Raw genomic sequence first — 24,192 nt, 5'->3', positions numbered from 1 at the left:
GTCACTTTAAAGAATTCCGACATGCCTTGGCTAGGGTGCACCCAAAAGCAGAACAAAGGCAGTTACTTAAACACAACAGCTTGTAATTTAGTACACCTGGGTGGCCATGATTGGTGGTGGAGTGCACTAACAGAATGTGGTAAAGCTGTTTGCTTATTACATCAGGAAGCAGTTGAAGCCGGTTCAGGAAAGAGTGGGGAGCAGTAAAGTACAGTAGCTGCTGTAACCTTATGATCAAGAGATAGGACAAAGGAGACAGGAAATATCAACTGATTGGGCAAGGTTCAAGATGAGTCTTCAGAGTGAAGAGGGAGTCCTTGTGATGGCCTATGTTCTGTCTCAAACTGACCTGATTTTTCTCCTTTTTAAACATTTTAGCCTGAAATAAAAACCATGCTTCCAGGGGTTGGGACTATGGCTTAGCATCGCATGTCTGGCAAGCACAAGGTCCTCCCTTTGCTCTTTGCTGTTCTTCTGCTGCCATGAATTGCTGTCCTCTGCCTTGTGCCACTCTTCCTTGGAGCCAAGTGAGTATAGACTAAAGCCTCCACTGTGAGCTAAATAAATCTTTCCTTCCTTAAATTTGTGTGTCGGGTATTTTGTCCCAACAATGAGAGAAAAGTAACTAAGACAGTATTTGGTACCAGGAGTGGGGTCATTGCTGTGACAATACCTGACTATACCATTCAAGAGCCCTTTGGAATGGCTGATGGGAAGAGTTTGGAAAGTTTCAGAGATGTCACCTCAAAGAGAAGTGCTGGAACAGCTTCAACTGTTCTATATGGGAGATTCTGTCAGAACTCAGAAGACCAGAATACTGATTAAAAATCCTTCCTGTAGAGACCAGGCTTGGGAGGTTTCTGGTAATTTTGCTCATGTCTGGCAACTTTGCCTGGGACTGAGATTAAGTGTGGCAGACTGATTAATCTGGCAAAAGAAATCTTAAGGCAGTCAAATGTTGAGGCAGTGGCATGGCTATTGTTAGGGGCTTTTTTTTAGTCAGACTTATGTTGAGAATCAAGAGCAAAGAACCCAAAAGGATGATTTAAAATGTTGTGAGTCTGGCTAGAAAGTAAGTGATAATAAAGCGGTGGACTGTAAAGATAGAGCTGAGAGGATCTCCACTGCTGACAAGGAACAAGAGAATAGAAAAGATGGCCTGAAACCATGTAGGAAGCAGCAAGGCTCCACCCTTTGCAGCCTCAGAACTGCAAAAGTGAAAGACTTTGCTTTGAGGAGAATGCTGTAGAGCACCATGTTCTAGAATGGCAGTGGCAGCCACACCAGGTTTCAGAATGGCAGCAGCATAAAGAATTTTTTCCTTGGAATCAGGATCATAGTGCTCAGTGATCCAAGCAAAAAAGAGAGAGAGAACACAGTGGCAAAAACTCAGTGGGAACTGTCCTTTATGTACTGTCCACTCCTCAGGCTGTCAGGTCTAATCCATCCTACGGAAAAGCTTCTTGAGTTCTTAGGAGAAATCCACATGCCAGGCTTTGGGAATGCCTCTGCTCATGTGTTCTGGGATCTTGTCCTGCCCCCTCTCCCAGGCAGTTTTAGCCAAGCCCTGCCTTTCAATCGCACTGTGAAGCCAAATTTATATAACTCAATGTGCCTCCTGCTAGAATCTCAAAGCTTAACCATTGTACCTTAATACACGTCCACTCCCCAGTATATCTCCTGATTCATTTCCCTTATTGCTTTGGGATTTTTGTGTTTAAAGCCTATCATGCTATCTGATCAGACAAGCTTAATGTAAGAACAACAAGCCATAACAGTTGCTAATGTATCACTAGGGTTTATTTAATAGCCCTGGAAAGAATCAGTTTTACCAATAGTCTATTCATCTTTTTCCACATAAGCTTCCTAAAAGCTAAATTCATAGGCAGGTAAAACTGCACTTCAGGCAAGGATTAAGGTTCATTTTTGTTGTTGTTGTTGTTTTAATATCTCAAAGTTAAGAAAAAATAAATACTATAACTTCAGCATGTTGTCTCCTGAAGTAGAGACTTTAGAATATGTTTTCAACAATCAACTCTCAAATAACAAAAGGACAGGTCAAAACCTGATCTTGGAGCATAAATGAAAATGAAATCAGACCTATAGAACATGTTTGGGATTTACTAAACACCCACACACAGGGAACAGAGAAAAGTAAGCAGTACCACAGTTGCTGTGATGTCCTTCTGGGCTCTTTTAGGTTCTTCAAAGGGATTCTCAGTGTTGAAAATACCATCAGCACCCTGCTCACATGCCCACAACACTGAGCATTTACATGAAGCAGTGTCCTTGCCCCCAGCACATGACTTTTCCTGAGGGCTTTCTTAGACAAGAGGCAGAGCAAGTCCAAAGTGATGAAAAGGTAACACTCCTGGGAGTAATGGTGAACTGTCAGACCCCCTCAGGTGTCACACTCTCAGAGGTTTTCAAGTTGCACCCAGTGGTAACTTGCTAATTAATGGAACTAATTCAGAGTTCTTTTACTGCCCTGATTTGCTTTACTTTCCTTCTTATCAATGAGTATTTCTTAGGATTGCCTTTCAAACTACTTGCATTCACATTGTCTGCTTTTAAAGGGATCTAGCCTAAGATAGCCCAGTTATGGGAAAAGTACTTCTGTCCCTAATAATTGGCTAAGCTCCTTTTTATTGTCTGGAATTCTGCCTTGCCAGGCATGGTGGTGTGTGCCTGTAATCCTAGCACCTGAGAGGCTGAGGCAGGAGGATTGCTGTGCATGTGAGGCCAATCTGGGGTTACATAGTGAGTATAAGGCCAGCCTGGAATACATAGTGAGACCCTGTTTCCAAAGGGGTGGGGGAGAAAAAAGAAAGAAATCTGCCTGTTCGAGATGCACATATGAAATATCAAGTGGTAAGTCAGGAAAGTTCAAATACCTCTTGCAGGATTATGAAGCCATTTTTTTCATATCTTTAGGAACATTAGTTTGGTTGTATTGCTTTACCCTTTTTATTATTTAGTTTACCCTTATTATTGCCCAAAACAATCATTAATCACCATAAAGTAAGTGAATTACCACTGCCTCATTCTGAAGCAGGCCTACTAGAGTTACCTGTGAGTGGTACGATCTCAAGTCTATATGAAATGGACAATGACCAGATCATATGTAAAAGTAGAACCTATGAAGAGATCAGACATGCTATCATAAAATGCAGTGCTTCACCACACTGATTGTTTTGAACTGACAGTAACTGAGAAATAGCAAATTTCTCTCTGCCTAGAAGTACAGCATGCATTTTCCATGAGAATGGTGCCTGTCTAGTACCAGGAAAGAGAACACTCCTACCATTAGAAGCAAGAAGTTGGGCCGGCCAAAAGTGCCTGCAAGCAGGCACAGGGGCCAGGGGTCGATCCCTGGGCCTGCCGTGCCAGCCCCGCCCCCCAGGGCTTGCTGAGATGGCTTTTGAGACTGGGCGTGGTGGCGTGCACCTGCAATCCCAGCTCTTGGGAGGCTGTAAACAGGCAGATCACTATGAGTCTGATCTAGTAGTGAGACCTTGAACACCCTGTAGACCCTTCCCTAAAAATAAAAAGAAAATTTAAAAAAACACAAGAAGTTAGTGTGAGATAGCTCTGCACAAAAATTAGTAATACAAGTTTGAGATTCCATTAATTTTGCTTATACATTTCTTGGTCATTTTTCCATAATTTATCAGCCCTAGAAGCCAAAATTCTTTTTCTTTTGTCTAATCTCATGTCCATCATTTATCAGACTTTTAAAAAACAGAACATAAACCCAAGTCTAATGCACTTTCTTTTTCTTTCCCTTTTTCATTCTCTGGCAGTACCGTGGATGAAGTCAGGACCGTGTGCTTGCCGGACAGGTGCTTACACCATTGCGCTATCTCCTAGGGCCCTGAATCTAACAGCATTTTTGAGGTTTCTGTTTCTCTATGAAGCTCTTGCATCACATACAACTATTTACCTTAAATACAGTTGTACATTTTTCTCTTGCTAATCTATCATTTGCCAGTTTGATTTTTAGGTCCCAGGTACAGAACATAAAAGAAAAGTTATCATTCCCTTATACTGATAATAAGTAACAACCTGTCCAGGAAAACAATAATTTGTTAAAAACAAAACAAAAGGAAACTATTCCACGAAGGCAGCCTGATAGAAAACTTATAGGAAATTAAACTACCTACCTCTACAGACTCCAGGAAACCAAACAATAACAGCTGTCCCCCGTGACAAAGTCCAACATAATCAGGACTTGATTAGTAACTGACAGCTTCGCTAACATTTCGTCCTCCTTTTCAACTTAGGACTTACCAGAGAAAGCCAAATACATATCCTTAACCAATAACATTTCAAAAATTATTTTAAACTTTTAGACAGTGTGTCATCAAGTTGCTAAATTTCCCAAGCTGAGGTGAAACTTTTGTTTCTCCTGTTTCGGCTTCCCAGCCTCCTCTCCTTTCAGCTGGGTTATAGGCATACACCACGATGCCAGGCTCAGATTACTTATTGTATATGTTCTTAACTTTCATTCTCAAGTTGCTCTGCTCTGCTATGTGTCTTAAGGTGATGGGGTTGTGTAAACTACATTTAACAGCTGATTTTGGTCAGATTCTGTGAGAAGAGGGTGATTAGAGGGTAAGGGGAGGAGAGAGGTGATTCTCTTCTTCCAGTTTTGGGCAGTTGAAGCAGTGAAGACTGTGCATCAGTGATAAGAGTGGAGATGGCAATAGCATTGGTAGACAGGAAATGGTAGCAGTGACAAGTCTGGGACGCAGTGGCTCTGGTGGCAGCCTGCCCTTGCGGGCTTCTGAGTGCCAATAACAGAAACCTCAGTTGGACACATCTTTGGCCTCTGCTTTGAGAGTTTGCTTCCCCAATTTAGTAGCCATTAGTCATTGAGTAATGTACCTTTTTTTTTTTTTCCACACTTTTGGATTAAGTCCTTTATTTAAATCTCTTTTGGTTGAAATACCTAGAGTAGTTTTTGGTTTCCTAGATGAATACTATGATGGAGAAATCTAATAAATATTCCACCCATAGTGAAATCACAGGGCATAATTCTTTCATTACTTTTGGAAGACAAATGAACAAATTTCTGTCTTATTCCAGAAGATATTTGCCTGAGAGAAAGAACTTCTGGCATAGATTTACATAGATTATGCCTTTTCTATAGTGCTATGCAAATATATTCCAAGAAAGGGCTCTTTGACCTTGAGTTTCTGAAGAATGTCTTGATATTTTAGTACTCTTTATTTAAAAATTTTTAAATGTAAATAAATAAGAAAATTAAAAAATCTCATGGTCATGACCAAGCCCCTTTGAAGATTATCCCAAATACTTTACATTATACAAGGTTTTCTGAAGCAAAAGATTTATGTACGTAAATTAACATGTAATGCTCAGACATAAAATTTACTACTGTATCAAGCACCATTATGCACTGATGTGGAGCAGTAGTTATTTCTGTTTTTGTAAGAATTCTTTGGGGAGATAGCTCAGAGGCATAAGCACCTGCCTGGCAAGTGCAAGGTCCTGAGTTTGATCTTCAGTACCAAACCAAACCCTGAATGCCCATTGAACCTTCAATACATTTTTTTCTTTTTTAGTTAATTTTATTGAGGATCCTTCAATATTAAGATTGACTTTATTAATGAAATTGAGAACACATACATATTATTTCTCTCTTTCCTTCTGTTCCTCTGTCTTACTACTCTGTCTTACTCTGTCCCTCTGTCTTGCTCCCTCTGTCCGTCTGTTTTACTATATAGTTTGGATAGTCTTAAATTTATCATGCAACCTGGACTGACTTTGAATTTGAGGCAATATGGCAATATTCCCATTTTTTGGGTTTTTTGTTTGTTTGTTTGTTTGTTTTAGGGATTGAATCCAGGGTCTTTGGACTGGACTACACTTCAAGCCTATTTATTTATTTATTATTTATTTATTTTCCCCAGCCTTTTAAAAATGTTGTTTTGAGACAAGATCTCACTAAACTGCCCAATCTGAGTTCAAAATTTCAACCCTCCTGCTCAGCTTCCTGAATATCTAGGATTACAGATATGCACCGGTATCATGGCTAAAATTTAATTATTCGAAGAGCTAGCTAGAACATTTTTAGTAGAACTGTGTTTAGTTCAGTGAAAACTGAGGAATCAGCTTCATGAATCACTATGGTGTTAAGAAAAATTGAAAACAGCATAAATCATCTAATGACTATCAAATTAACTGAAATGTCAGAAGAGTTTTCTATAATTCTTTCTGTGAGATCATAGTTCAAATTGGTATACCATTAAGCCAGAGAGCGGTATTTTGGGTTTTTTGGGAATGGGTTTTTTTAATTTTTTAATTTTTTATTTATTTATTTTTTTATTTTAGGGAAGGGTCTACAGGGTGTTCAGAGTCTCACTACTAGATTGGACTCATAGTGATCCACCTGTTTGCAGCCTCCCAAGAGCTGGGATTACAGGTGAGCGCCACCCCACCCAGTCTCAATTGCCGGTCTCAGTGTGCCCTGGGGACGGGATTGGCACAGCAGGGCAGGGGATTGAACCTCCCCGCCCCTGTGCCTGCTTGCATGTGCTTTAATCTGCTGAGCTATTTGGCGGGCCCTGAGAGCTGTATTAAATAGTAACCCCACCAAAGAAGAAGGAAGAGGAAGAAGATAAGGAGAAAGAGGGAAAGGGAGAAGGAAAAGGAGAGGGAAAGGAGGAGGAAGAGGAAGGAGGAAGAAGAAGATGGAGGAGGAGGAATAAAAGGAAAAAAAAAGACCTTTTTTTTTTTTTTTTTTTTCAGTACCATGGATTGAATTTAGGACCTTGCATTTGCCAGGCAGGTGCTTATTCTATGGAGCTGTCTCCCCAGCCCAAGACCTGGGCTTGTAACCACAGCACTTGGGAGGCTGAAACAGAAGGATCATTGAGAGTTCATGGCCAGCCTAGACTACATAGTGAGATCTTGTCTCAGAAAAATCAAAAGAAAATAAATAATCTAAGAAATTTCTTTTTTAAATGTATTTGGTACAGGGTTTTACTACAGAGTTCAGACTTGTAGTGATCCTCTTATTTTTAGCCCCCCAGCACTGGGAATACTGGAGTACAGCACCACACCTAGTCTCTGTGACCAGCTCAGTGCATCCAGGGCAGGGTCAAGCACACATGTTGCCTGGGCTCCAACCCTGGTTTCTGTGCTTGCCTAAGCAGGCGCTGAGTCAGCTGAGCTATCTTGCAGGGCCAACCGAAGAGATTTCTAAAAATTATCCAATTATTTTGAGATTATATAATAATTTGAAAAAAAAAACTTGAATCAACTTTTATCATATAGGAACCAGTTTTATACACATACATACATGTATATGTACATATGTAATTGATGTTTTATACATATATAATTTTTATAATTTAGAAGAGAACTTTTTTTTCTCTTATGTATTTTGTACAGGGTCTCTATATGCAGCTCAGACTCATCGTGATCCTCCTATTTTTAGCCTCCCCTGTGCTGGGATTACGGGCATGTACCACCAAGCCCAGACTCTATCCTGGCTCAGCAAGCCCCCTCAGCATGCCCCAGGGGGGCGTGAAGGACATGGCATGAAGGACCCAGGATAGAGCCCTGGTCTCTGCTCTTGCCAAAGCAGGCGCATAATCTGCTGAGCTATCTCGATGGTTCCAGAAGTAAACATGTTATATAATTTATATTTATTTATTGACATATAGGTTAATTATAGATAGATAGATAGATGATAGATAATTGTTGGTTATAATTATCAGCAAATTCTATCTCAAACAGTCTGAAAGGATAAGGAAAGAGATGTACTTCTTCCCAAATAACTAGCTTTGGAGGGTATGTTTCAGGCATGGTTAGATCTTTGACTCAGTAACGTCACACGTGTTCTTTTTTTGTATCTGTCCTGCTTTCCTCAGTGGTAGGATTTACCCTTAGGCTGGACACTCTCAGTACTTCCTCCTGTCACATCTGTGATACTTTAAAGTATGTCCAAAAATTTGTTAATATTCTTCTCTTCATGCAAAAGTGAAGCTAATTCCTATCCTCTAAAATGTGAGCTGTTCTGAGTGAATCACTTTTAATAGACTGAGGAAGCCTAGTATCTTGCTCCTAAAATTAGACATAAAGGCATTGTGGTTTCCTGCTTGATTTTTCTCTGGGAGTATTCTGCCTCTAGCAAAAGCCACCTACAGTGCTATGAGGGCGCACAAGTAATCCTACAGAGAGACCTACATAACAAGTGACTGAGGTCTTCTGCCAGCAGCCAGCAGTGAACTGAGAGCTTGTGTTAACAGCAATGTATGCAACCCTGCGTGGAAACAGGTCCTTCCACCTGGACATCATGGCTCATGGCTGTAATCCTAGCACTCTGGGAGGCTGAGGCAGGAGTATCCCAAGTTTGAGCCCAGTCTGGTCAACTTAGCAAGACCCCATCTCAAAATAAAAAAGGGCTTGGGATGAACTTCAATGGTAGAGTTCTTGCCTAGCACTATGAGGCCGTGGATTCAGTTCCTGGTACTGAAAATAAATCTTCACTCACAGAAACTATAAGATAACAAAATTATATACATTAATTTTAAATTATTCCATAGCAATAGATAATTAATACAATACCTACACATGATGACATTCAGAGGAGGAAAGGTGTGGCTTCATTTTCTACTATAGAATTGAACAACTCTTTAATCCATAAATGGAGTAAGTCTTTCTGTCTCAAATTTTCTGAGACTTCTTGGCAGACTCCACCCCTCCCCCATTCTGTCAGACAGACTTGGTTGTGTTCCAGTTACCAAGCCAAATACAATAACAGAAGAGTACTGCCACAGTTGCTTTGTGCTGAAAAAAAGATCTATCCCTGGGGCTGGAGGCAGAATCTGCTTTTTCTGAAGCCAAGGATTGTGTAGGCAATATGGCCTCTGTTAAGAATTAGGATAGGAAGCAGGGTATGTTGGCACATGGAGGTGAACCTAACACTCCAGGAGGCTGAAGCAGGGCGATCAAAAGCTTGAGCCCAGCATGGACAATTACTAAAGTGACTTAGTGAGAACATGTCTTTAAACAAAATTAAAAAAAAAGGACTGGGAATGTAGCTCAGTGTGAAAGCCCTGGATTCAATTTCTAATACCCAAAACATACACACACACATACATACACACACACACACACACGATAGGGAATGAATATTAAAAGGTGACTTGGTCAAGATAGCATAGGTTATGCTGTGTAACAATAATCAATTTCCCAATGACTTAGCTTATACAGAGTTTGTTTCTCTCATACTAATGTCCAATTTGCCTTGGCATGGAGATCTTGGCTGAAAGCAGTATCACCTGAACACTTGGTTCTTTGATCTCTGCAATACTGGAGTAGGAAAGCAGCCAACTGTTTATTGAATCCCAAGTCCTTGCCCTGGGAGTGACATGTATCTCTATTTTCTTATTCATTCTTCTGTGACAAGGTTTGAATCCAGGCCTTTACACTGAGCTATATTTTGGGACAGGGTGTCAGTCACTAAATTTTCCAAAGTAGGTTCAAACTTCCAATTATACACACTGTCTCAGGTCCTACAATGCTGGGATTGCTGGGATTATAGGCACATGCCACTATACCCAGTTACCTCTCTTATTTTATTGACCAACGGAAACACCTTTTTTTCTTTCTTTCTTTCTTTCTTTTTTTTTTTTTTTTTTTTTTTTTCAGCTCTGGAGTCCTCTTTGAGTGCACTGTTGTGGCTTAACATCCTGAAATGTATACTTTTTTTTGTATTTATACAGGGTCTACTGGGTCTCACTACACAGATCAGATTCATAGTGATCCTTCTGTTTTCAGCCTCCCAAGGGCTGGGATTATAAGTGGGAACCACCACACCCAGTCTGAGTCAACATATCAACATCTCAGCATGTCCTGGGAGCAGGGCCAGCAAGGCATGCTGGGAATCAAACCCCAGTCCCTGCATCTGCCTAAGCAGGTGCTTTAATCTGCTGAGCTATCTGGCTGGCCTGAAAATACCTAAATTGAAAAGCTAAGGTAATACAATATTATGATGACCAAAAACTGGAGACCACAAAATTTGATGAACATCTCTGATGACCTGGTCAACAGGAGGGCTATGGGTTGGATATGCTATAAAGTTCATGAGCTGGAAGGTTGATCCACAATGTGGTTGTGTTGTAGCAATAGCACTTTTAGGACAAGGGTGTGCCTGTTTTCGGTCACTGTGCTAAAATGTTTCAGAAAAATCATGTTACACAGGAAATACTATTTTTGGCTAACAGTTTCAGTGTTCAGTCCATGGCAAGTTGGATCCATTGGTTTGAGACCAGAGACAGGGCATGCCCTGGTGGAAGGGCATGGCAAAAGAAGGCTATCTTAGGTGATGGTAGGAAGGGAGAGAGAAAGCGGAGAGGAGAAAGAGGTAGAGAGGGTGAAGCAGAGAGAGAGAGAGAGAGAGAGAGAGAGAGAGAGAGAGAGAATGAGAAGAGCATATTCCATCCCAGGCAACTGGAGGGTGCCACCTACATTTAGGGCAGGTCTCCCCAAAAGGATTGCTATTTCACATCCCTATTTCTGGAAACACTTTCAAAGACACACCCAGAATCCTGCTTTACTAATTTGCTAGGCATTCTCAATTCAGTCAAGTTGACACTCAAGCTTAGCCACTGCAGTTGTGCCTGATGAGCTCCACCCTCACAAATGGATTATTGCTGGTTTTGCTTGGGTGAATTCATTCTTGAGAGTGGGTAGTTATAAAGGGTGGCTGCCCTACATGCTTGCTTCCTCCTGTGTATGCCTGATTCCCATCCAGATTTTACACCATGTCATGATGTGGCTGAATTACCCTTGTTAGGTCACTAGATTCATGCTTTCTGAACCCTAAGGCCACCAGAATCATGAGCCAAATGTATTTCTCTACATTATAAGTTACCTAGCATCTAGTACTTTTTCGTAACACGAAACAGACTAACACCAGGAAAAAAGCAAAATTTCTTGCAAAGAGAACCCTAACTAACACAGCATAACAATGTTTTTCCACTCTCCACTTCCTACATTTCCCCAGATCTCTTAAGGAGTATCTTTCTCTCCTTTTCTTTGTCCTTTAAGCCCAGAAATAGTTAAGTGGGTTGGATTTGTAGTATATAGCACAGGGAAAGGCTATAGCTTAATTGCTGGTTGTAGATCTTAGCATGTGTGAACAGGTCTGAACAGACTACTTGGAAACTTCAGTGAAAACATTAATATTGACTCAGCACCATGTGCGTAACTGCAGCTGTTATGTAGGTCTGAATGTGATTTTGCTAATAATCCTAAACTTGTAATTGCATTGCAATTTTAAAGTACTTTGGATGTTGAAATCTACATGTCAAGAGCTCACTGTTTCTCAGTTTTGTGTTGTGGAGTGATTATTACTGTAATAAAACACTTGACAGCTTCCTGGCTAAAGAAACACATCAATTCTAACTGGTGGTTACCCTGTTTCAGTTCTTGAAAGACTCCTAAAAAAGTTCAGAACTTTAGGACTTGAGGTTCCCTACTTTGCCTTACCATTTGCAATCATATTTCTGTTTGATGGCTGACTTGTAGATAAACTCAGTGTTGATTCTAGCTCTCATTCTGGCTAACTCATCTCATTTTCCACCTCTTCCCGAGGAGCTCTGTGCTGGCTCTGGCCCACCCAAGCCCACCTTGCTTTTCTTGTCCCTCTGCTCTTCTCCCACAGCACGTACTCTTGCTCCTATCTTTACACAGTCTGTCATCTCACTCCATAATACCCGATTTCTTGTGTATCTTCCTTCAGAGCCTGTGTATGCTTTGAAAGTAGTTTCCGTTTTCTAAATTCACAAATCTAGCACAGTAAATAATCTCATGGTACGTGGTTGTTAGACATATTTACGACTGTTGAATGAATATAGATTTATTTTTTCTTTTTGAGACAGGGTCTTACTATGCAGTCCAGGCTGGCCTTGAACTCACTTCGTAGCCCATTCTGATCTTGAACTTGCAACAATCCTCTTACTTCAGCCTCCCAAGTGTTGGGATTACAGGCATGTGCCACCATGCCTGGCTGAATATCGAATATTACAAGGATTAAACTTTGGGAAGGAGGATTCTTCTGTATTTTAAGAACTTCCAATAATACAATAGTCTTTTAACATGCACTATAAAGATCTACTGGGGGATGAAGATATGACCAGTAGTAGAACACTTTCCATGTACAAAACCCTGGGTTCAAACTCCAGCATAGCAAAAAGAAAAGAGAAAAAGAAAAGATAGACTTACTGCTTTGACTTTTTGTTTTGAGACTGTGTCTAGTTGTGTGTAGTGCAGGCTGGCCTTGAACTCACTTACATAACCCAGGGTGGCCTCAAATTCATGGCAATCCTCCTGCCTTAGACTTTGTGCTAGGATTACAGGCATGCACCACCATTCCCAGATGCTTTGAATTTTTTTTTTTTTTCTTCTTAAAGCAGGATAAGCTAGCGATCTTTTGAAATATAAGTAACTGTGGAAAAGAATTCAGACCTCCATTTAATAGGAGGTTGATCTGATTAACTCTGTAAGGGCTTTCTGGGAGTGGTTCTCAACTTCATTCCTTTGGGATTGGGTGGGGTAACCCTATCACTAAGTGACTTTAGGGGAGAAAAATCTCTAGAGATGGGGTGAAAGTACTGTTTGAAATGCCTCTGGCATTCTCACATAGTTACCTCTGTAGAATGTGACCATTTTCCTTCCTTCTTCCCTGCACAAAAGCACTATTGTTGAGGTGCGCGTTTTGTTTTGATCTTGCAGCTTTTAAGATGAGTTGGGCTCTTCCACCAGAAGCAGGTTTTTATTATTAAGAAGTGGTTCATTTCTTACCTCCACTATTTCATAAATGTGCTAAAAATTACATTAAGTATAAATGTAGACACCAGGAAAATCGTTTGTCATTGAATTTACAGCAACCAGTCGGTCCTAGTCTGGCAGGGGCGACTGGCCATTGAGGCCCTGTGCTCATCTTGATAGGTCACAAACTGGCTGATCTAAGGTAGGGAGAAGGGTTCATGCGCAGGGTGTAGTCTGGCTGTAGATCAGATCAGTGGGAAGCCTGGAGGAGTACAGTCACCAGTCACCTCCTGTCAGCCCACTTTGCAGCAGGCTGCTGGAATGCCTTCCGCATTCCTCTTCCTCCTAACTCTGCCAACCCCCACCTCCCGCCCCCCACCCGCGCGGGGGAGGGGCGAGTGGCAGCCCGCAGAGCTGGAGGGGACAAAGCCCAGGCGGGCTGGTGGCGCCCAAGGCCCCATGGCACGTGGACACAGACTCTTCAAGGAGGAACTCTCTTCAAGAATGTGGTTGAAGTATCATAAAACAGGCAAACATGAGATCACCTTCAAATAGCTCAGAAGGTCGCTCTCATTTCCTGTTACAGTTTTACAGGTCCATTGAGGCTTACTAATGTCTCATCTGTAAAATGGGGACATAAAAAGAAATTACAACAAATATTATTTTAAAGAGAGAGAGGAAGCGTGTGGAACAAAGCAGGTTCTTTTCCTGTGCACAGTGGAAAAGAACTAAGTAGCGGTGCTTTTGTTGATTTTATTCCAGCCCAATACAAAGGCATATTCTACCCAACAAATGTTTCCCTTTGTTCCGGGCCTTGTAAAGAGCCACTTCTCTACAGAGAAAGAATCCCCTTTGTGCCTTCCCCGGCAGACAGTCGAGGGGATTATCGAGGGAAAGCTCCCTCGAGCCGTTTTCCGGGTTAGAGTCTTTGTTCCCGAGCGCAGGCTGGTTGCCGTGGCGACGCTCCCCCGAGGCCCCGCCCTGCCCCTCGCCGTGCAGCCCGCGCGGCCGGCTGTTACTAGGTCACCCGGCTTCACGTGCTCCTCTGTGCGGCTGGGGACGCCGGGGAAATTTCGAACTCAACCTCTCACGTGGCTTATGAGGCCCTGAGGAGGAAAAAGCAATTCTCTGCCAGACATTGCTAAATTATCCTCAAAGAGAGACAGAGAACAACAACAAGAAAACATTGGATGGAAAGCTTGCTGAAGGCAGGAACCACCTTCTCTTCCGGAGTCAGTTCCTTCCCGCCGCCTTCCCAGTGGTTCCAAGTAGGCTGCCGCTTAGTAGGATCTGTAAAAAAAAGAGTTCCTGTCAGGGAGGTGGCATTTAGGTAGCAGTTAAAAAAGCAAGGACTCCGGAGTCTGTCTTTGTGCTATATTGTAGTCGTATACTATTAGCAAGGTCATTCCATTTTTCCCTTTTTAGCTTTAAAATGGGGGTGATAATACCATTCTGCTTCCCCGCGAGTAGCATAGCGGATTAGGATACGAAACACGCGGTACTGCCTCTGGCTCAGAACAAGCTTGGTGTTGTGACTGTTGCCGTTACAGTTCCTCTGTCATACTACATCTTCCGGTGGGAAGAAACATTGCCCTTTACTTGGGAAAAAAAAAAAAAAGCCTAGTGTTGTTCATAGCAGCCCAAGTCTAATCGTTAATGAGATTACTATATAAATGCTTCATGAGTTATTCATCTGTGTAATAAGCCTCAAATACAACATGCCAATAGAGTTTCCTGTACGGTAGAATGTCGTACATAAATAATGCAAAGTGGGTTGTGTTCCGATCGCCCATCCATATTATGGCAAACAGGGTAACATCGGGTTCTGAGATCCTTCAGCACGACCGGCCCTGTCCTCCACCCGGCCCTGAACCCCCGCAGTCGGGCAGCACCTGTTTGTGGGTTCTGTAAGCACCCCGGCGCCCTCCCCCTCTTCCCGCACCTGGGCTGCTCCCGCCTCTTGGAAACCTGAAATCTGGAGGTGCTCACCTGGTGACTCCGGAAGGTTCTGGATATTTTGGACACGCAGGAAAGAGGAAAGTCCCTCCTTTCCGTGCCTCTGTCCCAGCCCCAACTCCCAGGCAGGCCGTGTCCAGAACTCCTAGACACCTTTTGTTGTTTGTTAAGGGTGTAAGGTTGTAACTGACGCGGGAAGACTGAGCCCAGCTTGGCCGCAGGATGTGCCCACCCTCGCCACCTGCGGGACACAGCTCAGATGCCAGCTCAGATGCCGAGAAAAGCCCTCCAGGTGGGACTGAGCTATCGCCGGGAGGTTCTGGCATCTGGGGGAGGGGAGGCGAGGAGGGACTCATTCCCGTGCTACCTAATACCACCGCAGCGCTTCGTGGCGAATGCGTGCTTTTTTGGAATCAGATGTTAAGAACATGTGGACAGCATGGAGCACATGCATTGTCAAGTTTACGAACTGGGGCCGAGGGAGGGCTGCTCAGAGGTTTTACAGGGCTGATGGTGCGTAGGGCGCGCCCACGACAGCTCTGCGCGGTGTTCTGAGCTTGTGCAACAAGGCAGCAAAGGTGTGCAGAGCTGGTGTGAACTGCAGGGTGTGAAGTGCGGTTCCCTCTCCTTCAGACCCTCTCCTGCGTTCCTTGTCGCGGGCACACATTAAAACCACCAGCCACGTCGTCCTCCCCTCCCCCAACGCTGCAGCCCAGCGCGCTCTGAAAACTGATACCCTGAGGCCCTTTTTCCCTCACCAGCCACAATCAGGCGCCGTGAGAGGGAAAAGGCGGCCTGGATTTTGGCACAGAGGCCACGCTCTACCCTCTTCCCTCCTGCAGCAGGGCCCTGTTCCCGCTCCAGGCCTTGTATTCCATCTGACTTTGCTACCAAAGGAAACAGCTTTAGGCTCCAGCGAGTCCAGGACAAATCCAGTTCTTTCTGCGAAATCCATTTTGGATTTTCTGTTTCACCCTAGTGATGTCTCAGCCGAGGCTGTTGTTCTCAGTCCAGCTCAGAAACTGGCTCAAACCGCCCTGAACTGGATTTGGTGGCTGTTGAGACACAGTTTCTGCCTCTTTGTTAGGGCGGAACCGGCCTCATTCGCTGTTTCCCTCCCTCCCATCTCTGAGTCACCAGCGGCAAACCCCCACCCCCTCCAGCTTGGCATTTTTTGAGCCTTCCCTGGGCCAAGACCCCACGAAGTAGATTAAATTCTTGTAGAAAGTGGATTTAGGTTGTAAACCATATGCTTTTATTAACTGTTTAGTTTTACTGAAAGCTGCTATCTTAGCAATTGACATGGTGCCCTTAAAATCTTGGCTCTCTTGCTGACCTAGAAATACCCTTAATTTTCCCATCAAAGACAGGGTTCAGGTAGAGCACGTTTTTCATTTCCGTTTTTGTGACTATTTGAACTAATTCATTAACTTTTCTGAGAAATGACAAACATAACGTATGGAATTAAAAAAAAAAACACAAAAAAACAGTCCCCCTTTCTGGCTGTCGGCTGCAACTGTGCAGTGCCTACAGGAAAAACTAGAGAACTGAGATGTTTTTGGTTTTCGAACTTGTAATTTTAACCCTGGATCAGATTCTTGGAATTGTGTGGTGAGGAGGCTGGAGAGTGCGCGGGGACACCGCTCACATCATGCAGGTGGAGACAGACCCGGTGATGTGCCGGAGCGAGGAGGATAGACCCGCGCTGCGATTTGGGGAGCTCTTTCTATGACTTGTAAGCAATTTCTCAGGTTTTGGTCAGTTGCGTAACATGGTAAAACCATTTCACTGTCCATCTAAAATGGTTAATCTTAGGTTTATGTGACTTCTACCTCAGTTAAAAAAAAAAAAAAAAAAAAAAAAAAAAAAAAAAAAAACAGCCTTTTACTTTGGACCAGAATTTCTCATTTGGAGTTTTTTTGAAAATTCAGAGAAGTGGCAGTTGTATAATAAGCAAGCGTGATCTGGGTGTGGCTACATGTGGTTCCTGACGACTCACTCGTTGCCCTCTGCTGGCCAAATTAGGCAACGCATCGAGCTGCTAGAAGGCCTTCGAAGCAGTCTCCATTTATTATCTGTCGAGGCACAAATGCACCACCGTGCTGCTTTGCAAAGTCTTCCACATCCTCCTTTGTTGCACGTGTGTTTTATTTGTCTTAATTATGTGTTGCACTGAAAGGAGATCTTTTGTGGCGTTATGTGGGATTAACTATAAATTTAACGATTTAAAATTTACCCTTGAATGTCAAAACAGACACACTGACATTTCTCCTACATTAAAAACTAAAGTTAAACATGCTCGTTTAAGCGTTTAATTTTAGTGAAGCATAACGTCTTGGAAAAGAGCCAATTACATTCGATCTGGAAAAGCTAATTTTACATACGAGAGGGCAGGACTCCGCTTTCTCTGCTGGATCAGCACTCTGAGAACGATTCCTGTGTAAGTTTGCGGTAATGTAATCTTAGAAATTGATGCCAGAAAGAGGTGAATCCATGTACTGAGTTTGTTTCCATGAGATTTAGGATTCATAAACAATTTTGCAGGAAGGTGCATAGAGTTTTCCAAAATTTTGAGTAGCAAAGCAGTTCTGGCAGGGTGGAGTGAAAATCCAGCCAGCTTTTTTTTTTTTTTTTTTTTTTGAAATAGGGTTTCACTTTGAAGTTCAGGATGATCTTGGACTCTCTTTGTAGTCCAGGCTGGCCTCAAACTCCCAGTGGTCATCCTGCCTCAGCCTCCCAAGTGTTGGGACTACAGGTGTGTAATGTATGTGTTTATTTTGTGTATATTAACTGTTTCCCACTAGCTTTCTAACACCCTTAAGGCCATGTCTGTCTGGTCAAAATGTATAACTAGCTCTTGGCCGAATAGCCGCCCCCCAAAAAAGAGTAAATATTTGTTGAGCAGATGAGTTAAATTCAAATATCATTTTTCTGGACTCACTCCACCTCTTTTGGATTTCCTTTTATACCTTGTGCTCTTTGAAGATCCAACCTGTTTTTCTTTTCTCTGTGAACTCTCAATAACTACTGATTTATTTTAGGGGTTTCCTTCTCATAATTTGCGTTCTGATGAACTCAGTTTGAGTAGAATGAATGCTTGGATTGTATCCTCTAAAAAAATGATAACTCATTCAGTAATTCCTACAGCCTGTGTTTTCTGTAATACTTGATTTTACTCTGAGATAAGATTTGACCAGAGTTTTTGATTTCTGAGTGTGAAACTGGTGCTTCCTCTTTAACCCTTATAAACATTTTGCCATATCACATAAGAGAATGGGCTTGCAAAAGACCCAAAAAAGTCTACTAAAAAAGTCTCTTCCTGTAGGTCAGAGACAGACTCAGTTATGTGAAGATTTAAATACCTAGAATTTAAAAATAATTTTTGCAGCTTGGTACAGGGTCTCACTATGCAGCTCGGACTCGTAGTGATCCTCCTGTTTTCACCCTCCCCAGCGCTGGGATAACAGGCATGTGCCACCACACCCTGTCTTGGTGGCCAGCTCTGCCTGCCCAGGGTTGGGGTCAGTGCAGCATGTGGTGCTGGGGATCGAACGCTGATCCCTGCACTTGCCGAAGCAGGCACTTAATCTGCTGAGCTATCTTGCTGGCCTTGGGTACATACTTTTAAAACCCTTTGTGCCATTTACCTGGCATAAGATGAGAGTTAAAATTAGTTTCTTGGCAGGGGTGTGGTGGTGCGCACCTGTAATTCCAGTAATTCCAGAACTCCCAGCACTTGGGAGACTGAGGCCGAAGATCACTGAATTCAAGGTCAGGTGAGCAACAAAGTGAGTTTAAGGCATTCTGAACCACATAGTGAAACCGTGTCTCAAAAAGACAAAGAAAAAAAAAGTTAGTTTCTTATTTCCTCTCTTACTTCCCTGAAAAGGGTCATTACTTCCCCAGAGGTCTTGGTACAAAACCACAGAAATTTAGGAACCTTGCTTTTTCAGATGAGGAAGTGGAAGTCCAAAGAGCTTGAACCATTTTCTGCTATGTACTGGTAGCCCTGTGAGGGCTACTGGCCTGACTAGTGCCAGGCTTTGCTAGTATTGGGGAAGAGAAAGATGGTTCTCTTTTCTTTCTTGAGGTATTTTCTTTTCCTTATTTTTGTACTGGGAGTTGAACTTGGGACCTTGGGTTTGTCAGACAGGTGCTTATGCCACTGAGCCATCTCCCCAGCTCCATTTTCTAAAATAAGGGGGAAAAGGGGGAAAAATTTCTTTCCTGAATCTCACTTCTATCCTTTTTTTTTTTTTTTTTTGTAGTTACCAGCATATGCTACTGTATGGCAAAGAATTAAGCATAGCACTAGTTTGCAATGCCAAATCGCACAGGAGAATCAGCACTTAGTTTACACTTGCTTTTTACCCCACTTTCTTCTTTCCTCTTTTCCTCTTCAGTGCTGGGGACTCAACCTATGACCTCGCACATGCTGGGCATGTGTTTAAGCACTGAGGGCTGGGCCCCCAGGTCGTCTTTCTTTAACCTGTTCCTTTCCGTATTTGTTCCTGGCTCTAGCTCTTTCCTGTGGACTAGAACTGCAGGGCCACTGTGGGTGTCACCCTAGTAAAAGTTCAACCCAGAGGGGTTTAGCTCAGTGGCACAGCTCCTGCTGGCAAGGTGAGGTCCTGAGTCTGAGTCCCTGTACTGCCCTTCCCCCGTAGAAAAGAAATTTCAACCAGGCACAACCATAGGAGAGATCAGTGAGATTGTCTGTGGCTGGCTAAGCCTTTCTCCCTCAGTAGGAACACAGCCCAGCCTGAACTTCTGTCCACATTGTGCCGTTATCTCACTGTGTGCCTTTGCACAGTTTAACCCATGGTACACATCTTTTCTGTCCCTTCTACAAAATATTCTCTGTTTAGCGTGTAAATATTTTTTAAAAATATATTATCTCTTTAAATCTCAAGAATTTTGGCTTGGCCCTGAAAAAGGACTGTGACAAAGTACAAGAGATCATGGTGTTTTGCTTTTTCTTTGTTTGGCTGAAAATAAAAATTCCAAGAAGTATCACATACGTGTCTACCACTACAGAAGTCAGTGTGGTGTTAGGATCTTTGAATAGCGCGCTTCTAAAAGGTCACCATATGGAGTGTTAGGCTGTAAACAGAACATAAACTTCAAAAGATTTATATTTTACTATCATGGAGGAGTTATTTTTTAAAGAACAAACTTTCTCCTGAGCAGGTTTACATGAACTGGACCTTGAGGTAAAAGGAGCACGCTGAGAGTGGCTTCTGTCTGGACTTCCCACTTCGGGGGATGCAGTTTAAGTACAAAGCATCTGTGAAAGATTGGTGCATTGAGGGCTTGATGACCAGTGCAGGGATGTGCAGAGCTGGGCCCTGGAGAGGCGGCTGGCCCCAAGGATGATAACCTCATCAACTGATTAATTGATGAGTCCATAACTAAGTGGGCTCCAAGGAGGTAGCGCCTAGGTAGGGGAAATGTGTCGGGGGTTATGTGCCTTTGCAGGGCGAGTCTGGGCCTGGGCGCCTTCCTCTGACTCCTTGCCTCTCTCTACTTCCTGGCTGCTATGAGCTTTCCTCAGAACAACCTGCTGCCACAATGCTTTGTCCTCAGCACAGGCCTCAAGTGGTGGAGCCAGCTAAGTGTGGACTGAGCCCTCTGAAACTGTAAGCTAAAGCAAATCTCTCCACCTTCAAGTTGTTCTTCTTAGAAATCTCAATAACAGTGATGAAGAGCTGACAGCAGGTTAGGTCCACACTATGGAAGGTCTTTCTCTCTCTCTCTCTCTCTCTCTCTCTCTCTCTCTCTCTCAGAAACTCACTATGTAGCACTGTCTGGCCTTGAATTCTCAATCTTCCTTCCTCAGCCTCCTTCTTTTTTTAAATTTATATGTTTGGTACAGGGTCTTGCCATCATCTTGGACTTATAGTGATCCTCCTGTCTCAGCCTCCCCAGCACTAGAATTACAGGCATACTCAGTGGGCCTGGGGTTGGGCCCCCATGGCATGCAGTACCAGGGATTGAACCCAGGTCCTTGTGCTTGACAATCAGGAGCTTAGACCACTGAACTATCTCCCTGGGCCCAACCTCCTAAGTTCTGAGATTGTAGTCATGTGCTAGTCTCCCTGGCTGTGGAAGTTCCTGATTTTAACAGTCCTTTAAAAACATTGAATTTTTTATGCGGTAGGTACTGTGGAATGGGAAGAAATTGTTCAAAATGAAAAAGGGACTAGGAAGGGGGAAGGGAAAGGAAGGAAATAAAGGAAAAATATGCAAGTTATACTAGTACTTCTTAGTTCATCGAAAAGGTGTGTGCTAATATCTATTGGAGAATTTTTATGCCCATAACTTTGTACTCTAAGTAACTATAGAGATAACAATATGCAATGTATTAACCACTGTTGTTCTATTATTTTATTACAAAATATTGTACTACTTTTTTCCCATATAATAAAAAATAAAAATAAAAAAATGCCATTGAATTTTCTTTCCTTTTTTGTTTTTAGTACAGGGTCTACAGGGTCTGACTACACAGATTAGACTCGTAGTGATCCTCCCATTTTCAGCTCCCACGTGCTAGGATTACAGGCGTGCACCACCATGCCACGTCTCAATCCCTGTCTCAGAGCACCCAGGGGCATGGCTGGCACAGCATGGGGGGACCGAACCCCTGGCTGCTGCGCTCTGCCTAAACAGGCGCTTTAATCTGCTAAGCTATCTGGCCAGCCCTAAACCAGTGAATTTCTGATAGAATTTACCTAAAAAAAACCCCAAAACAAGACAAAACATGAACATTAGGAGGTATGATTACAAAATACACTGAAGGTTTAAATTCTTGTGGAATGTTTAAATTTTTAAAAATTTATCACAGTAAAACACACATTGTCATTAATCCTCCTGTAATACCCCACCCCCCACACACTTTGAACACACTTAACATTCATTCTTGCCATTTTCTGAAACGGTTCTGAAAGTCGTCTTTTGTGTCCTTGGTTGCATTGTCCTGGTTGCCTTACTGTTCTAAATCAATTCAAAGCATTTACTTTTTTTTTCATGGTCCTCTGGGCTTTAGGGAAAAGCCGTGAGTGACATGGCACCGACCCGATGAATAAGGTGAGTGAGGACAGCCTGCAGTGTTTTTCTAAGCCTTCTTTTCCAGTATATGGCACTGGGCAGCAACAGAATTTGGACCACGCTTCCTACATGCATTCCTAAAAGTGGATTTCGAGAACTGCTTCAGAAAGTGGCTAGGACAGAAGTGAGTTTGATGCAAGGGGGAGTACTTTGAGGGTGGCTGTGGCTATGTGTCCTTCACTGAATTCATTTTTTAAAATGTAAGCATTCACTGTGTATTTTGATCACACCTCGTCTAGCGTGCAGTGTGCCTGATCTTGTTTGCTTTTGCACGTGCTACGTAACAGAATCCTCATAGACGCCTCAACAGATGGGGAACCTGACCCTAGGCCTCTTGTGTGAGCCCTCACAGAAAAAAAACGGTTCTTTTCTGGGGCTGTGTATGTAATCTGAAGGGAGAGAGTGAAAAAGTGTAGCTGATTGCTCTGCAGGCCTGGAGAGAGCGAAGTGCAGGCTGCAGGTTTGCAGTGCCGCTGATAGTGATCTTGGAGAAGGCGCTGAGGGGTGGGGGAGAAGGCAGTGGAGGAGGGGCTGAGGGAAGCTTCGCCAGGACTGCACGCTGCTGCGGAAGGCGGAGGCTTCTGATGATGCCACGGGGAGGAGCGTGTTGGTCGGAAGGTGGCTGTTACCCTGTGGGAAGCCATTCCTCTAGGTCTCGAGTTTTAGACTGCGCCCGCAATTTTAAGAAGTAGAGGTTTCAGCAAGATGTGATGGCATATGCCTGTAATCCCAGCATTTGGGAGACCGAGGCAGGAAGACTGGGAGTTTTTACTCAGTCTAGGCAATTTAGCAACTTAGTGAGAACCCATTCTCAAAATAAAATGGGAGTGGGGGTGGGGGACTGAGGAATGCAGCTCAGTACAAAGGTCCTGGGTTCAACCCTAGTTTTTTAAAAAGTTGGATAAGCTGGTTGTCTCAGTTACTCTTCTCTTGTTGCTGGGACAAATACCCGACACCCAAAATGAAGGAAGGAAAGGCTAATTCAGCTCACAGTTACTGGAGGTTTCAGTCCATACTCGGCTGGCTCCAAGGCAGAGAGGCACAGGGAAGAGGGCAGCAGTTCATGGTGGTGGCAAAGAGCAAGAGGAGCCAAGGGAGGAGCAGCAGCAATAGTGGCCACAGAGAGTCTGTCTGTCTCGCTCATATTATATTCTCCGCACTAGGCTGGGGGAAGTACTTACACCCATAACCCCAGCGGTACTAAAACCCATAATCCCTGCCTTCGATCACCTATAATCCCAGTGGATCATGAGTTAATCTCAAACTCTAGAAGTCCCTGCCCCATGACTGCATGAGGCTTTGTGAGGACAACTAGACACAAACCATAACACTGGTCACTCTAGAGTTACAGTTTTACGTGAGAATGTGATATAGTCTGATGGTTATTTACTCCAATTTTAGGGATAGAACTGGGAGGAAAAGGGAACAAGCCTGAGCCACCTTGCTGTTACTGGATGGTGCTGTTGTGAGGGGTGCCCTAGCCTTCCAGGCAGTACAGCTAGGTATATCTCTTATCTTATTTTACTAACAGAAAAATTGAAACTCGAAACAATTTTTCAGAGGTCATTAAGCAGTAAGTGGCACTACTGTGATTTGGAACAAGGTCAGTTTGATACAGAGAACCACAGCCCCACTCATTCTTGAAGCCAGAGGTCTCCAGAGGCTGGCTGACACCCAGTGCTTAAGAGGACAGGGTGAGTGATAATTTAGAAGAGGAAGTGGGGAAAAACAAAATATTGGTGAATATCTCCATTTAGGGATGGGAAGAGAAAAAGGAACCACATCCTATATGACAAAAGGAAAGAGGCAGGGGTGGGTTGAAGGGATCAGAAGAGTGGCTACACTGAAGAAAATGGAAAAGATGATTCCAAGTGAGGAGAAAACTGGGTGTGGTGCTACACAGAGTCATATGGGTTTGAGGCCAGCTACCTGGACTGCTTAGCATAACGGGGTCTCAGAAGACAAAGGGTGAGCTAGGGACGGAGGCACACATCTGTAATCCCAGCATTTGAGGGGTTGAGCAGGAGGATTGCCACAAGTTCAAGGTCAGTTTGGGCTACATAGTGAGACCCTGTCTCATCCCCTGCCCCAAAAGAAACCCCAAACCAAAACCAACGAAACAAAAACAAAGGGATGGAGAAGAAGGTAAAAATGCTTGCATATGTTAAATTTGGTAGAAGCTGAGGACAGTATTGATTGTGAAAAGATCATTGATATTAGTATTGGGAAGTTGTCAATAAACTTCTAGGGAGGGCCAGGGAAAAGGTGCAGCAGCCCTGTGCCTGCCTGGCACGCGCAAGGTCCTGTGTTTGATTCCTGCTTAAA

This window comes from Octodon degus, unplaced genomic scaffold (assembly GCF_000260255.1).
Source record: "Octodon degus isolate 3935 unplaced genomic scaffold, OctDeg1.0 scaffold00012, whole genome shotgun sequence".
Taxonomy (NCBI): domain Eukaryota; kingdom Metazoa; phylum Chordata; class Mammalia; order Rodentia; family Octodontidae; genus Octodon; species Octodon degus.
The sequence above is the reverse complement of the archived record's forward strand: the minus strand, read 5'-3'. Positions refer to the sequence as shown.